The 17249-nt window shown below is 43.4% G+C and overlaps 1 pseudogene; it reads right to left on the reverse strand.

Moving 5' to 3' along the window:
* Positions 1-451: 451 nt before the first annotated feature.
* On the reverse strand, positions 452-10976 carry LOC120022051 (annotated as a pseudogene).
* Between the last annotated feature and the right edge of the window lie 6273 nt (positions 10977-17249).

Genomic DNA, 17249 nt, shown 5'->3' on the forward strand with positions numbered 1-17249 from the left:
GCTATCCTCCAACACACAAACTTATGAAAGGCACACAACACAGTCACTTCCAAATCTATAATTATTTAACGAATATAAAAACTTTTCTCTGCTTTACTGAAGCCTTCAATGTGGCACCTATACAAATGTAGAAGGGCTGGACACTAGCAACATGTTTCCCTCTCTCTGAGACCGTGAGGAAAACAAACAACCTGTCCAAAATGGCATTCTACATAATGCACTACTTTTGGCAAGGGCCAGGCCCTATAGAATAACTAGTGCACTCCATAGGGAATTGGCTTCCATTTCAGATTGAAGACTGCCAAGTTGAAGACACTGGTTAAGACTTGTTGAACAACCCTACAGCATGTTGATGTGCTCTAGTGATAGCTAGAAGGGTAAAGCTGTAGTTCTGAAATAAATTACTTCTGCAGGTTTCTATAGGAAACAATGTTAACAGCTGTGAGAAGGATCACCCCAACAACATGGGAGTCCTGGGGCTGTGATTAGCTAACTCCACTGCCCTCCACTCCACTGCCCTCTCCTCGTCTTTCTGTCGCGTCTTCTTTTTCTTCCTCTTCTCCTCCTATATGTGGCCGTTAGTGCCGCTGTCCTTTGCTGTTCCAAACACAGCGTCTCCCTGCTGGTCGGGTGTTGTTACTGCAGTCTCCTCCACTGTGTTTTTCTTTCTCCCCCTCCTCTTGAGTTTCCCAGTGGCGTCAAGCAAGTCTTGGCTTGGTTCTAGATCAGGTTCTAGAGCAGGTTCTGTGTCTGGTTCCTCCAGCTGCTCTGCAGGGTCGTTGGAATCAAAACTCTCTCATGCTGCCATCAGCTCCTGAACCCTGAGAGTGAGAAAACACAACACACACACACACACACCACACAACCATCGCAGGCACACACACACACACACACTTTAGTATTTATTTGGGATACAAGGCGATTTCTTGACTACTGATTCTGTGCAGGCCAGTCCAATAGCAATATAGTCCATCTCAGACACACCCTCTCTAACCTACTGTTTCCTGTCCATTCGTCCTCTGATCAGCAGGACTCCGACTGTGTCTGAGTCCAGCTGACAGGCCTCAAACTCCAGCTCCGCTCCTATCCTGGGCCCTGCCTCCCTCCAGGTCTCCATGGTGATGCGGGCCGGCTTCGGAATACTGGCGTTAAAAGAGCCGTGGATCAGACTCATGACTCACACCAAGCTTATTTACTCTACCCTGGAGAGGAAAGGAAGGGGAGAGAAGGGTAGGGGTAGGGAGAGGGGAGGAGGGATGGGAGAGGAGAGAGTTAGCTTCAACTAGACCTTTGCAAGCAGTGTTTCTGACCCTTTCCATATACACTATGTTATCATTGTAAAAAACTACAACATATCCACACTGCAGTCTTCTGTAAGTCACATCTGTTCTGTGTCGATTTGATGTCACACACACAGTTACAAAGCTCTCACCAGTAGTTTCTGTCCTCTCTGGGGGGGAGATGACAAAGTTGGCTTGTATGTCGAGGTGAATGTATCCAATATCGTCGTAGATGTCTCCATGCTGCCCCAGCACACTGACGTCATCATAGGTCAGAGGCACACCCTTCAGATTGCACAGGTAGAGAGGTAGGCAGTGTCATATTAATTAGTGCACTGCACACTGTAGCAAACTGAAAACCAAAAACAACCGTTTCTTTTGGACAAATTCAGGTAGGTCCCTCCTATTTAAAAAAATAGTGAAACATTAAAAAAGCTATCATTTTTAGATAAAACGATAGTAAACATATTCACGTGATGTCACCAAATAATTTATTAAAGCACACTGTTTTGCAGTGAAGATCTACAGTAGCCTCAGCAGCACTCTGTAGGGTAGCACCATGGTGTAGCCGGAGGACAGCTAGCTTCCTTCCTCCAAGGATCAGAGAATTAATCTAGTCCTGAAAGCATAAGCTACAGCTAGCTAGCACTGCAGTGGATACATTGTGGTGAGTAGTTGACTCAAAGAGACAATAGTTTAAATGTTTGAATTTTTTTTTTTTTAAATGAAGAAGCAAGAGAGAGAGGGAGAGACAGAGCTAGTTATATTTTAATGTATTATTTTCACTTTCACAGCTAGCTAGTGTAGCCAACTCAAACACCTGGCTCAAACAGCAAGGCATGCTATGTTAGGTAGCTGGCTATAGCTATCCAACACTGGAACTATTCCAAGCCAAGGTAAGCTTTTGGTTTTATTAATTTATTTCCACCTCTGCCCGCCGGTGTAACTGCTAAAGTGCTTGCTGACTGTACACTGTACTGCATGATTGTAGCGGGTTCACTAATGCATTAGTTCTATTAGCTACAGTACCAGTCAAAGGTTTGGACACACCTGCTCATTCAAGGGTTTCTCTTATTTGTACTATTTTCTACATTGTAAAATAATAGTGAATACATCAAAACAATAAAATAACACATATGCTGAGCACTTGTTGGCTGTTTTTCCTTCACTCTGCGGTCCAACTCATCCCAAACCATCTCAATTGGGTTGAGGTTGGGTGATTGCGGAGGCCAGGTCATCTGATGCATCACTCCATCACTCTCCTTGGTCAAATAGTCCTTACACAGCCTGAAGGTGTGTTTTGGGTCATTGTCCTGTTGAAAAACAAATGATAGTCCCACTAAGCGCAAACCAGATGGGATGGCGTATCACTGCAGAATGCTGTGGTAGCCATGCTGGTTAAGCGTGCCTTGAATTCTAAATAAATCACTAACAGTGTCACCAGCAAAGCACTCCCACACCATCACACCTCTTCCTCCATGCTTCACAGTGGGAACCACACATGCAGAGATCATCCGTTCACCTCCTCTACGTCTCACAAAGACACGGTGGTTGGAACCAATAGTCTCAAATTTGGACTCATCAGACCAAAGGACAGATTTCCACCTGTCTAATGTACATTGCGTGTTTCTTGGCCCAAGCAAGTCTATTCTTCTTATTGGTGTCCTTTAGTACTATCTTTTTTTGCAGCAATTCGACCATGAATGCCTGATTCACGGAGTTTACTCTGAACAGTTGATGTTGAGATGTGTCTGTTACTTGAACTCCGTGAAGCATTTATTTGGGCTGCAATTTCTGAGATTGGTAACTCTAATGAACTTATCCTCTGCAGCAGAGGTAACTCTGGCTCTTCCTTTCCTGTGGCAATCCTCATGAGGGCCAGTTTCATCATAGAGCTTGATGGTTTTTACGACTGCACTTGAAAAAATTATTGAAATGTTCCGGATTGACTGACCTTCATGTCTTCAAGTAATGATGGACTGTCGATTCTCTTTGCTTATTTTAACTGTTCTTGCCATAATATCAAATCGTACTACACCAGCTCTGACGCTCGTCGGATGTGGCAGGGCTTGCAAACCATTACAGACTACAAAGGGAAGCACAGTCAAGAGCCGCCCAATGACACGAGCCTACCAGATGAACTAAACTACTTCTTTGCTCGCTAAGAGGCAAATAACATTGAAACACGCATGAGAGCACCAGCTGTTCCGGAAGTCTGTGTGATCACGCTCTCCGCAGCCGATGTGAGTAAGACCTTCAATTAAACAGGTCAACATTCACAAGGCCGCAGGGCCAGATAGATTACCAAGACGTGTACTGCGAGCACGCGTTGACCAACTGGCAAGTGTCTTCACTGACATTTTCAACCTCTCCCTGTCCGAGTCTGTAATACCAACATGTCTTAAGCAGACCACCATAGTCCCTTTGCCCATGAACACTAAGATAACCTGCCTAAATGATTACTGATCCGTAGCATTCATGTCTGTAACCATGAAGTGCTTTGAAAGGCTGGTCATGGCTCACATCAACACCATTATCCCAGAATTCCAAGTCCCACTCCAATTTGCATACCGCTCTAACAGATCCACAGATGATGCAATCTTTCTTGCACTCCACACTGCCCTTTCCCACCTGGACAAAAGGAACACCTATGTGAGAATGCTATTCATTGATTACAGCTCAGTGCTCAACAGGACCCTGGGACTAAACACCTCCCTCTGCAACTGGATCCTTGGACTTCTTGACGGGCTGCCCCCAGGTGGTAGCGTAGGTAACAACACATCCGCCACGCTGATCCTCAACAAAGTGGCCCCTCAGGGGTGTGTGCTCAGTCCCCTCCTGTACTCGCTGTTCACTCATGACTGCATGGCCAAGCACGACTCCAACACCATCATTAAGTTTGCCGATGACACAACATTGGTAGGCCTGATCACAACAACGACGAGACAGCCTATATGGAGGAGGTCAGAGACCTGGCCGTGTGGTGCCAGGACAACAACATATCCCTCAACATTATCAAGACAAAGGACATGATTGTGGACTACAGAAAAAAAGAGGACCGAGCATGCCCCCATTCTCATCGACGGGGTTGTAGTGGAGCAGGTTGAGAGCTTCACGTTCCTTGGTGTCCATATCACCAACAAACTAACATGGTCCAAGCACACGAAGACAGTCGTGAAGAGGGCACGAAAAAACCTACTCAGGAGACTGAAAAGATTTGGCATTGGTCCTCAGATCCTCAAAAGGTTCTACAGCTGTACCATCGAGAGCATCCTGACAGGTTGCATCACTGCCTGGTATGGCAACTGCTCGGCCTCCGACCACAAGGCACTACAGAGGGTAGTGCGTACGGCCCAGTACATCACTGGGGCAAAGCTTCCTACCTTCCAGGACCTCTATACCAGGCGGTGTCAGAGGAAGGCCCTAAAAATTTTCAAAGACTCCAGCCACCCTAGTCATAGACTGTTCTCTCTGCTACTGCACGGCAAGTGGTACCGGAGCGCCAAGTCTAGGTCCAAGAGGTTTCTTAACAGCTTCTACACCCAAGCCATAAGACTCCTGAACATCTAATCAAATGGCTACCATTCCCCCTCTCTTTTACACCGATGCTACTCTCTGTTATCATCTATGCATAGTCACTTTAATAACTCTACCTACATGTAAATATTACCTCAATTACCTCGACCAACCGGTGCCCCCACACATTGACTCTATACCGGTACTCCCTTATAGTCTCACTATTGTTATTTTACTGCTGCTCTTTAATTACTTGATCCTTTTATTTCTTATTCTTATTTGTACTGCATTGTTGGTTAGTAGGTATTTCACTCTAAGGTGAAATTAAATAAATAAATTTCACCTGTTGTATTCGGCGCATGGGACTAATACCGTTTGATTTGATTTGGACTTGGTATTTTACCAAATAGGGCTATCTTCTGTGTACCACCACTACCTTGTCACAACACAACTGATTGTCTCAAACGCATTAAGGAAAGAAATTCCACAAATTAACTTTTAACAAGGCACACCTGTTAATTGAAATGCATTCAAGGTGACTACCTCATGAAGCTGGTTGAGAGAATGCCAAGTGTGTGCAAAGCTGTCATCAAGGCAAAGGGTGCTACTTTGAAGAATTTCAAATACAAATATATTTTAATTTGTATAACACTTTTTTGGTTACTACATAATTTCATAGTTTTGATGTCTTCGCTTTTATTCTACAATGTAGAAAATAGTAAAAGAAAGAAAAATCCTTGAATATGTAGGTGTCCAAACTTTTGACTGGTACTGTATGTTGACTATGACTTTAGATAATATGGTGACACGATGTAGGAATTGTAGCGTTTAGCGGTTATGATATGAAGGTTTGGCTTGGAAAGGTGCATTCATTCCGGAAAGTTTTATTCAGGGTTGTATTCATTCCGCCGATTCTGTTGAAAAAAAAACATCTATCGATGTTACATTGAGCTGGGTGAATGGAATATGAATGACAGTCATCCAATATGCTGTAATAGAAATAAGGCCATGCTCATAAAATAAATTATCGTTCCCCTCATCTTAAACGGCACTGACCGCCACTGGTGTGGGCCTGTGCAGGTTAGAAGAACAATAGGCCTATGTGTATCGGGAACCACTCATTGTGTTTAGCTGTTATGATCATCAAACTGTTGTGATTCTGTTCTCGTGCTCAGGCTTGCAACAGCAAAGATATTCTAAATAGTAGCTATTTCGGAAAGATATGCATTTGATCTGCAAAGTAGATCGTATGCTAGCTCTGGTCCAGGGTGTCATTTAGCTGTGCTCTCAATAACAAATTGTTCAGGAGAATTTTGTTTAGTAACTGGCGTCAATATATAGCCTAGCTATTTTCGTAGCTCACCAAAGTAAAGATTATGCTAGAGTGGTGAACATTTCTCTGTATGCACAGGCTGTCAGTTCTCCAAAATACGAAATAAAGTACTTTTGAGCACTTTGTTTACCTCCAAACTACCTCTGGTGCACATGCAACCGATCTGTAGTACAAGTATTCAGCAGATTCCTGCCCCACCGTTAGGCTTGTTTACACTGAGCTGCCCTGGAGTAGGAACACCATCATGGTTAGTTGGCTCAAAACAAAAGCTAATTAATTAAGCAAGTGGAGTGATGAGTAGGATATTATCTGCCCAAGGAATATTCAACATTTATTTCATGGAAAAGTGACGATGCACTTTGTTGATTTAGCTTGTGGATTTTAAATGATACAATGACTGAGGTTAAAGTGCAGACAGTCAGCTTTAATTTGGGGGTATTTTCATCCATTGCAGTATGTGTATTAAAGTAGTAAAAAGTTAAGTATTTTGTCCCATATTCATAGCACGCAATGACTACCTCATTAGCACACACTGTATATAGACTTTTTCTCTATTGTGTTATTGACTGTATGTTTGTTTATTCCATGTGTAACTCTGTGTTGTTGTTTGTGTCACACTGCTTTGCTTTATCTTGGCCGGGTCGCAGTTGTAAATGAGAACTTGTTCTCAACTAGCCTACCTGGTTAAATAAAAGGTGAAAAAAAAAATATAAATAAAAACTACATCAAGCTTGTGACTCTACAAATGTGTTGGATGCATTTGCTGTTTTGTTTTTTTGTTTTTTCAGATTATTTTGTGCCCAATAGAAAGGAATGGTAAATGACCTATTGTGTCATTTTGGAGTCACTTTTATTCTAAATAAGAATAGAATATGTTTCTAAACACTTCTACATGAATGATTATGGATAATCCTGAATGAATCGTGACCAATGATGAGTGGGAAAGTTACATGCACAAATATAATACCCAAAGACATGCTACCCCGCACCATTACAATAACAGGGGAGGTTATCATTTCTGGGGGGAGTATGCTCAATGGGTAACATGTCTGGTGAGTATGCAGGCCTAGGAAGAACTGGGACATTTTCAGTTTCCAGGAAGTGTGCAGATCCTTGTGACATGGGGCCATGCATTATCATGTTGAAACATGATGTTGTGGTGGCAGATGAATGGCACGACAATGGGCCTCAGGATCTTGTCATGGTATCTCTGTGCATTCAAAGTGCCATCGATAAAAACGCAATTGTGTTCGTTGTCCGTAGCTTATGCCTGCCCATACCATAACCCCACCGACACCATGGGGCACCCCGGCACAAGGTGCACCTGTGTAATGATCATGCTGTTTATTCAGCTTCTTGATAAGCCACACATGTAAGGTGGATGGATTATCTTGGCAAAGGAGAAATGCTCACTAACAGAGATGTAAACAAACATTTTTGAAAAATCTTTTCTTTGTGCGTTTTGGAACATTTCTAGGATCTTTTATTTCAGCTCATGAAACATGGGAACAACACTTTACATGTTGAGTTTATTTTTTGTTCAGTGTATTATGCGAATGTTAACTTGTTGGCTCATCGCTGCCAATGAAAGGAAGTTAGGCTAGCGAGCAAGCATATTAGCCAGGTAGCCTAGGACAACAAAAAACTAAAAGTGTGTACTGTATGAGAGTCATAGACTGTTTTATAGATGGCATTGGGGATTTCTCTACAAGTAGGATGAGTCAACATGTTTTTCTACTTGCACGAACGCAGACACACACAGAAATCAGAACCATGGAAAGCCACATCATATTTAGCTTACATTGATTGGACTAAATTGTTTTTGGTATCTTTTAGTCGTCACTGTATTAGACTAAGCGTAGGTGATTTGATGATGTTAAAATGTTGAAGTTGAAATGGTGCTGGAATAGTGGAGGCAGCTCCTGGTTTCTTTGCGACTTGCGGAAACTCTCCGTGGTTTTAAATCAATAGTTTAGTAGTCCGAAAATGTTTGAAACATTATCTTGCTTGACCATTTGTAGGTCATGTAACTGTTTGTTACATGCAATATGTTTTGTGGACAGAGGTTGCACTCCAGTTTTGTGATGAAACAAAAGGTGTGATTGAATTTATTCTGCCACTGGGTCTTCTTAATGTCTCGGCCTTATATATATATATATATATATCACAGTGGCAAGGCATATGAACTAAACAGGTTATAGAGCAAACTACGCAATTATCACAACACATAGGTTTTAATATGGCTTATTTTTCTCTTTTGGCTACCCCAGTGATTGTACCCTCACAAGGCTACTGATAGGTTTAAGTTTAAAAAAAAATATGTCACATGCACAAGTACAGTGAAATGCCTTTCTTGCAAGCTCTGCCTTTCTAAACAAGATCTACACTGAGCTCCATGTGATCGAGGGGGACTGGGGAGGGGTCATTGATGAGCACAAGGTCAGACATCTGGAAGCCAGAACACCAGATTCAGCAGAAAAACATTAACACAGTCCTTTCTAACTAAGATTTTCAAACCTCTGCTTGACCAAGAGAAGAAAATCGAATCAGTGCTTACAATTGGCATTGCTGGAGTGGGAAAAACTGTGTGCGCGACTGGGCAGAAAGATAGGAGAACAAGAACATTGATTTCCTGTTTCCACTTCCTTTTCGTAAGATCAATCCTAATATTTGGACTGCAGTCTGATTGAACTGCTTCATCAATTATTCACTAACATGAAAGACGTTACAACTCTTGAGGGAGAGTCTGAAGTATTGTTCATCTTTGACAGTCTGGATGAGAGTTGACCGCCTCTGGACTTTGAAAATAACAAGGTGTTGGCGGATGAGACACAGCCAGCCTCCGTGGATGTGCTGATCACAAGCTTCATTACAGGAGAACTCCCCTCTGCTCTCCTCTGGATAACCTCCCGACCTGCAGCAGTCGATCAAATCCCTCGAGAGCATATCAGTCAGTGGACGGAGGTAGGAGTGTTCAATGACCCACAGAAGGAGGATTACTTTGTGAAAAGAGTCAATGATGAGAACCTGGCCAAAAGAATCATAACACACACATAAAGACGTCAAGGAGTCTCCACATCATGTGCCACATACCAGTGTTCTGTTGGATTTCAGCTACTGTTCTAGAGAGACTGTTGAGTGAAGCAGAGTGGAGAGATGTCCAAGACTGACTCAAATGTTCACTCACTTTATGGTATTTCAGACCCAACAGAGGAATCAGAAGTACCTTAGAACCTCTAAAGTTCTACACAAAGATGAAGAGATGATTATGTAACTTGGAAAACTGGCCTTCAAACAGCTGGAAAAAGTCCATCTGATCTTCTATGAGGATGACCTGAGAGAGTGTGGTGTCAAAGAAGCTTCAGTGTACTCAGGAGTGTGTACACAGATCTTCAGAAAGGAGTGTGGGCTGGAGGTCCCTGAGAATCTTCTTGGCCTTCCTGCGACACCGGATGTTGTAGGTGTCCTGGAGGGCTTGCAGTGTACCACCCTCTGTAGTGCCTTGCGGTCAGCGCCCGAGGATTTTTATACTTTTAAAAAATTGAACTTTAATTTATAGAGGGTGGTTCACCAATGAGACCAAATTCTCATTTGCAAGGGATCCCTGTGAACATACAATAAATAATATCTAAACTGTGCAATGGAGACCAGCGAGTCTAATTTCAAGGTGGCCTGAAGGCTAATCCATGAGCTGGGGGCATACAAACTAAAAGCATTTTCCCCAGTTGCCAGAACAGGCTTTGATGCAGCCTGATAGTATGCTCTCAATGGTGCTCCTGTAGAACACTGTAAGGGGTCCTCGGGGACAGGCCAAATTTCTTCAGCCTCCTGAGGTTAAAGAGTAGTGGGTGGGTAAGGGCAGTCCCTTCTTCACCACGGTGTCCGTGTGGTTTGACCATGTCACCTCCTTGGAGAAGGCACCACACCATCAGAGTGCCTACCTCCTCCTTGTAGGCTGGCTCGTCGTTGTTGGTAATCAGGCCTACTACTGTCGTGTCATCAGCGAACTTAATGAAGTTGGAGTTGTGTGAGGCCACGCAGTTGTGGATATACAGGGAGTACAGGAGTTGAGGATCAGTGTGGAGGAGGTAATGTTGCCTACCTTCACTATCTGGAGGCGGCCAGTCATGAAGTCCAGGACCCAGTTGCATAGGGAGGAGTTCAGTCACAGGGCTGTGAGCTTAGTGGTGAGCTTAGAGGGCACTATGGTATTGAAAGTCGAGCTGTAGTCGATGAACAGCATCCTAATATATGCATTCCTCTTGTCCAGGTGGGTAAGGGCAATGTGCAGTGCAATGACGATTGCGTCGTCCATGGATCTGTCGGGGTGGTAGGCGAATTGGAGAGGGTCGAATGTGTCGAGGAGGGAGGAAGTGATGTAGTCTTCGACTAGCCTCCCGTAGCATTTCGGGATGACGGAAGTGAGTACTACAGGTCGGTAGTAATTCAGTTGTTACTTTCCCCGTTTTGGGCACAGGCATGATTGTGGACATCTTGAAGCAGGTGGGGATAACGGCCTGAGCTAGAGAGAGACTGAAAATGTCAGAGAACGCAACAGCTAGCTGCTCTGCACATGCTCTGTCGAGCTTTAGTCCGCAGCTAAGGATGCCGTCTGGGCCGGCAGCCTTGCAAGGGTTAACACGCTTTAAGGATTTACATACGTCTTCCGTGAAGACCATAAGCACATAGCCCTCGTTGTCTTCAGGGGCTCTCCTCGGCAGCTCTGAGGCGTGTTGCTCGAAGCAGGAGAAAAGGGTTTTTAGCTCGTCGGGTAGGACGGTGTTGGTGTCTGCGATGTGACTGGCTTTCTTTTTGTAATCTGTGATCGTTAAAAGCCCCTGCCACATTGTCACGCCCTGGCCATAGAGAGGCTTTTATTCTCTATTTTGGTTAGGCCAGGATGTGACTAGGGTGGGCATTCTAGTTTCTTTATTTCTATGTTTTCTGTTTCTTTGTTTTGGCCGGGTATGGTTCTCAATCAGGGACAGTCGCCTATCGTTGTCTCTGATTGGGAATCATACTTAGGCAGCCTGTTTTTCCACCTTAGTTGTGGGTAGTTGTCTGTGTTAGTGGCCTGTATAGCCCTAGTCAGCTTCATGTTAGTTTTTGTTGTTTCTTGTTTTTGTTGGCGACATTCAAAATAAAAAGAAATGTACGCTCACAACGCTGCATCTTGGTCCGGTCATTTCCACCCTGACGACGATCGTGACACACATACTCCTCGTATCCGACCCGCTGAATTTCTCCTCAACTTTGTCGCTATACTTGATCAATCTGTGTGGGTCGTACTTGTAATGTTTTAACCATACAATTGTACCCGGTCACCTTGCCGTTTTCAGAAGCAGCCTCTCTCTCCTTCAGTTTTCTGACAAGGCAGAAGCACTTAGATTATTTGCTTGAAAGATCTTTCGACAAGTGGATGGAAGCCTAGTAGTCTCAACGCAACCTTCCACACTTTGGCAGAATGTAATCATTCTTAATATGTGTTTAGGCTGAATCAATGTTACCTCACAGTGAGATGCTGTGAAACGTTGGCCTCCACTCAACTCAATCTCCTCACACCTGAGAACGCTGGACCTGAGTGACAATGACCTGCAGGATTCAGGGGTAAAGGTGATTCCTGCTGGACTGGGGAGTACACACTGTAAACTAAAGACATTAACGTAACAGACTTCACATTTGTTGTAATAAACCAATAAATTGCACTATATATATATATATGTAAATATATACATTGTATATACATATATGTATATATGTATATATATACATTGTAAACTTTCCAGTTTACAATGTAAACTGGAAAGTTTACATTGTAAACTGGAGAAACTGAAGTAAGTTCATTTGGATTGTATGAGACATGTTTAGCAAAATCAACAACTCTGTAACGCTCGTCTTCCTCCTCGTCTGAAGAGGAGCAAGGATCGGACCAAAACGCAGCGTGGGTTGAATACATACTTATTTATTATAGCAATAACGAAGACGAAAAAACACTTGAACAAACTACAAAATAATAAACGACGTGAACAGACCTGAACTTGAGAACATAAAACATGAACGAACGAAACAGTACCGTGTGGCGAACAAACACAGACACAGCAACAATCACCCACAAACAAACAGTGAGAACAGCCTACCTTAATATGGTTCTCAATCAGAGGAAACGTAAAACACCTGCCCCTGATTGAGAACCATATCAGGCTAGTTGACAATGAACCCAACATAGAAACACATAACATAGAATGCCCACCCAGCTCACGTCCTGACCAACTAAACAATACAGAACAAAGGAAATAAGGTCAGGAACGTGACAAACTCACCATATATTATGAGAGGGCTTGCAAATTTGAACAATCACCACAGTTTTACTGCATGGTTCAGTCAAGCCACATGTCTATCACATTTTCAATCAAATTTATAAAGCCCTTTTTACATCAGCCGATGTCAAAGTGCTATACAGAAACCCAGCCTAAAACCCCAAACAGCAAGCAATGCAGATTTAGAAGCATGGTGGCTAGGAAAAACTAGAAAGGCAGGAACCTAGGAAGAAATTTAGAGAGGAACCAGGCTCTGAGGGGTGGCCAGTCCTCTTCTGGCTGTGCCGGGTGGAGATTATAACAGTACATGGCCAAGATGTTCAAACGTTCATAGATGACCAGCGGGTCAAATAATAATAATCACAGTGGTTGTAGAGGGTGCAAGTTCAATAGGTCAGCACCTCAGGAGTAAATGTCAGTTGGCTTTTCATAGCCGATCATTCAGAGTTAGCGACAGCAGGTGCGGTAGAGAGAGAGAGAATCGAAAACAGCAGGTCCGGGACAAGGTAGCACGTGAACAGGTCAGCGTTCCATAGCCGCAGGCAGAACAGTTGAAACTGGAGCAGCAACACGGTCCTAGGGCTCAGATCCTCCGAGAGAAGAGAAAGAGAGAGCGAGAGAAAATTAGAGGGAGCATACTTAAATTCACACAGGACACCAGATAAGACAGGAGAAATTCTCCAGATATAACAGACTGACCCTAGCCCCCTGACACAAACTATTGCAGCATAATTACTGGAGGCTGAGACAGGAGGGGTCGGGAGACACTGTGGCCTCGTCCGACTATACCCCCGGACAGGGCCAACCAGGCAGGATATAACCCCACCCACTTTGCCAAAGCACAGCCTCCACACAACTAGAGGGATATATTCAACCACCAACTTTAAGAAATATATATATTTCACCTTTATTTAACCAGGTAGGCTAGTTGAGAACAAGTTCTGTGTGTGCAAATGAGGTAAGATAAGGGAGGTAAGGCAATAAATAGGCCATAGTGACGAAATAATTGTAATTTAGCAATTAAACACTGGAGTGATAGATGTGCAGAAGCTGAATGTGCAAGTAGAGATACTGGGGTGCAAACGAGCAAAACATTTATCAAAATAACAGTATGGGGATGAGGTAGTTGGATGGGCTATTTACAGATGGGCTATGTGCAGGTGCAGTGATCTGTGAGCTGCTCTGACAACTGGTGCTTAAAGTTAGTCAGGGAGATCTGAGTCTCCAGCTTCAGTGATTTTTGCAATTCGTTCCAGTCATTGGCAGCAGAGAACTGGAAGGAAAGGCGGCCGAAGGAGGAATTGGCTTTGGAGGTGACCAGTGAAATATACCTGCTGGAGTGCGTGCTACGGGTGGGTGCTGCTATGGTGACCAGTGAGCTGAGATAAGGCGGGGATTTACCTAGCAAAGACTTATAGATGACCTGGAGCCAGTGGGTTTGGCGACGAATATGAAGCGAGGGCCAGCCAACGAGAGCATACAGGTTGTAGTGGTGGGTAGTAATGGGGCTTTGGTGACAAAACGGATGGCACTGTGATAGACTGCATCCAATTTGCTGAGTAGAGTGTTGGAGGCTATTTTGTAAATGACATTGCCGAAGTCAAGGATCGGTAGGATAGTCAGTTTTACTAGGTTATGTTAAGCAGCATGAGTGAAGGATGCTTTGTTGCGAAATTGGAAGCCGATTCTAGATTTAATTTTGGATTAAGCATCTCCAATGTGAGTCTGGAAGGAGAGTTTACAGTCTAACCAGACACCTAGGTATTTCTAGATGTCCACATATTCTAGGTCAGAACCGTACGGAGTATTGATGCTGGACGGGCGGGCTGGTGCTGGTAGCGATCGGTTGAAGAGCATGCATTTAGTTTTACTTGCATTTAAGAGTAGTTGGAGGCCACGGAAGGAGAGTTGTATGGCATTGAAGCTCGTCTGGAGGTTAGTTAACACAGTGTCCAAAGAAGGGCCAGAAGTATACAGAAAACAGAATGGTAGCTTACTACACTGAGACAAGGCCGAGTATAGCCCACGAAGATCTCCCCCACGGCACGAACCCAAGGGGGGGCGCCAACCCGGACAGGAAGATCACGCCATTGACTAAACCCACTCAAGTGATGCACCCCTCCTAGGGACGGCATGGAAGAGCACCAGTAAGCCAGTGACTCAGCCCCCGTAATAGGGTTATAATTGTAGCAGCAAAATAATGTTATCGTGTAAAGATAAATGAATGCATGAGATTTTCTCACTTGGGTGAGTCACTCCATATTGAAAATGAGGGCAGTGACCCAAATGTTTTGTAACTATTGTGTGACAGTTTTATCTGACAATTGTTTTATCTTGTTTGAGGTTGTCATTGTGTAGAGTCTGAGAGGAAGGCTGTGCTTCTCTTGCATCAGATCTGAGATCAAACCCTTCGCACCTGAAAGAGCTACACTACAATTAACCCAGAGACTCAGGAGTAAACCTGCTCTCTGCTGTACTGAATCATCCACTCTGTGAACTGGAGAAACTCAGGTAAATAATAAATATGTGGTGGGCTGAAATAATACATTTGTATTATACGGTTTACTTTATACACTTTCCATACTGGTTGTGTATGTCCATACTCAGTCTGTTCTTCAGTTTCTCTGCACTAGCGTGGACCATGATGGAAAGGGCAGGATCAAACCTGGGCTTATGAAATGTAAGTCATCATGACTGCTGTGGAAAGTTAGTATGCATTTTAAGACAAGAAGGAAATGCAGAGTATAAACAGAGGATCAATACAACTACATTTCTGCTGGAATTATCAAACCAGTCTTTGTTACAAACGACTGCACTTTTTATCCTGAAAACATCTTGTGAGTCTACCAGGTCATAGTAAAGGGTTTTGACTCAAACCCATTCTGTCATTTTATTTCACCACGAGGAAAAGGTCTACAGCATAGATATTATGATGGGGCTACAATTGAACTGAGCACGTGTTGATAAGTTTGTGAGTTTTATACATTCGGATGAGTTTTATGACATTGTAACATTGATTTTTCTATTCATTTTGTCTTATCATTCTCATTCAGATGCCTGTGAGCTCACTCTGGACCCAAACACAGCACATACAGCAAATACCTCTCTCTGTCTGAGGGAAACAGACGAGTGACACGGATATGGATGCAGCAGCCCTATCCTGATCACCCAGAGAGATTGAAGGTCTGGCTACAGGTGCTGTGTCGACAGGGTCTGACTGGGCACTGTTACTGGGAGGCAAATTGGATTGGGAGAGGGGCTTTTATAGGAGTGACATATCAAGGAATCAACAGGAGAGGAATTGATGAAGACTGTTTGCTTGGATACAATGACAAGTCCTGGAGTCTGAACTGAGATGATGACAGTTACTTTGCCAGGCACAATGGGAAGAGTACTGCCATACATGTCCCCCACTCCCATTCCAAGAGAGTTGGAGTGTATCTGGAAAGGCCAGCTGGCTAACTGTCCTCTGAAAAACTGACCCATCTGCACACATTCCACTTCACATTCACTGAGCCCCTTTACCAAAGGGTTTGGGTTGAATCTTCTCTGACTTTGTACCATGCTTGAAATTCATGCAAATAAACTCAAATGTAACAGTGTGACATGATATGATTTCCACTTACTGTCAGAAGAGGTGTGGTGTGTTTTCCCATGCGTGGTTGGATGTACAGCTGTTCCCTTTCCTCGATGTCAGGGGTAGTCAATCCTGGTCCTAGAGTGCCGCAGGCACTTCATGTTTTTGATTTAACTGACCTGGAAGACCAGGTGTGTTGAATTTCAGCAATCACTGAACTAATCAATTTGCTCAGTTGGTCAGGGCTTCGTTCAGTACATAAAAACAGAACAGAACATTCAATTGAACGGAAACGGTGGTGTAAGGAATGACTAGTTGAAGGGGTTGGGTTGGGTTATGGAAAACTGACCCACCCAAATGCACCGGTGCCCTTTAAATATGCCGTCATGCTTCAAGCCACACCCCGGCACACCCACTGAATGGAGCAAACGTATCTCAAAGTCTGTTCAAGAACGTACAAGAACGTTTTGGGAAAACATGTCATTCAGTACAAATCGTGCCCAACATAGCAAGTGTTCAAGCAAACTGAACGCACCCCTGGTGTGGTACCTAGTTAGAACAAAATCCTGCGGCTCTCCGGGAACAGGGTTGCCTACCCCTGTTCTATTGTGGGTGGGATGATCAAACTATTCTACTTGTACAAAATGTTATGCTGTTTCCAAATGAAACAAAATACCTTTATCTTGTTAAAGCTTTTAGAATTGATTTGTTTGTCTATGTGCTCATGTGCAAAAGAGACATTGACCTCAGCATGACTCCCTGTCAAAATAAAAGGTTGAATAAAAAAATGTAGTCAGTTTCATTTTAACCATTCATTTGAACTATTAGATGGCAGCGTCCTGTATAGAATATGACTCCAGCTTGGCTCTATTTTAAAACCTTAGTCCTGTTACTGTGTATGCCCTCGCTCTGGATTAGAGCATCAGGTAAATTACTTAAATATAAATTCAAACATGCAATAATTTCTATTTCAGAAAATAATTATAAAAATAAAATAATTACACTCTACCAAACTAGAAATGCATTTAGAAATGGAACCATTCTTCACTGTTGTACATCAATAAATACAGTGTTATTTCAGAATCCAGGAGAAAAAAAGGAGTATAACTTTGTATAAACTTGTAGATACAAAAACTGATACTTCATCTGTTTCCAATCCCCATGGGGGGAAATAGTGTAGAGGTCACTTGGTGCAGTATGCCAGTCTGTGTAAACACTTGGTGCAG

The sequence above is a fragment of the Salvelinus namaycush genome, chromosome 27 (genome assembly GCF_016432855.1).
Source record: "Salvelinus namaycush isolate Seneca chromosome 27, SaNama_1.0, whole genome shotgun sequence".
In the NCBI taxonomy this organism is placed as follows: Eukaryota; Metazoa; Chordata; class Actinopteri; order Salmoniformes; family Salmonidae; genus Salvelinus; species Salvelinus namaycush.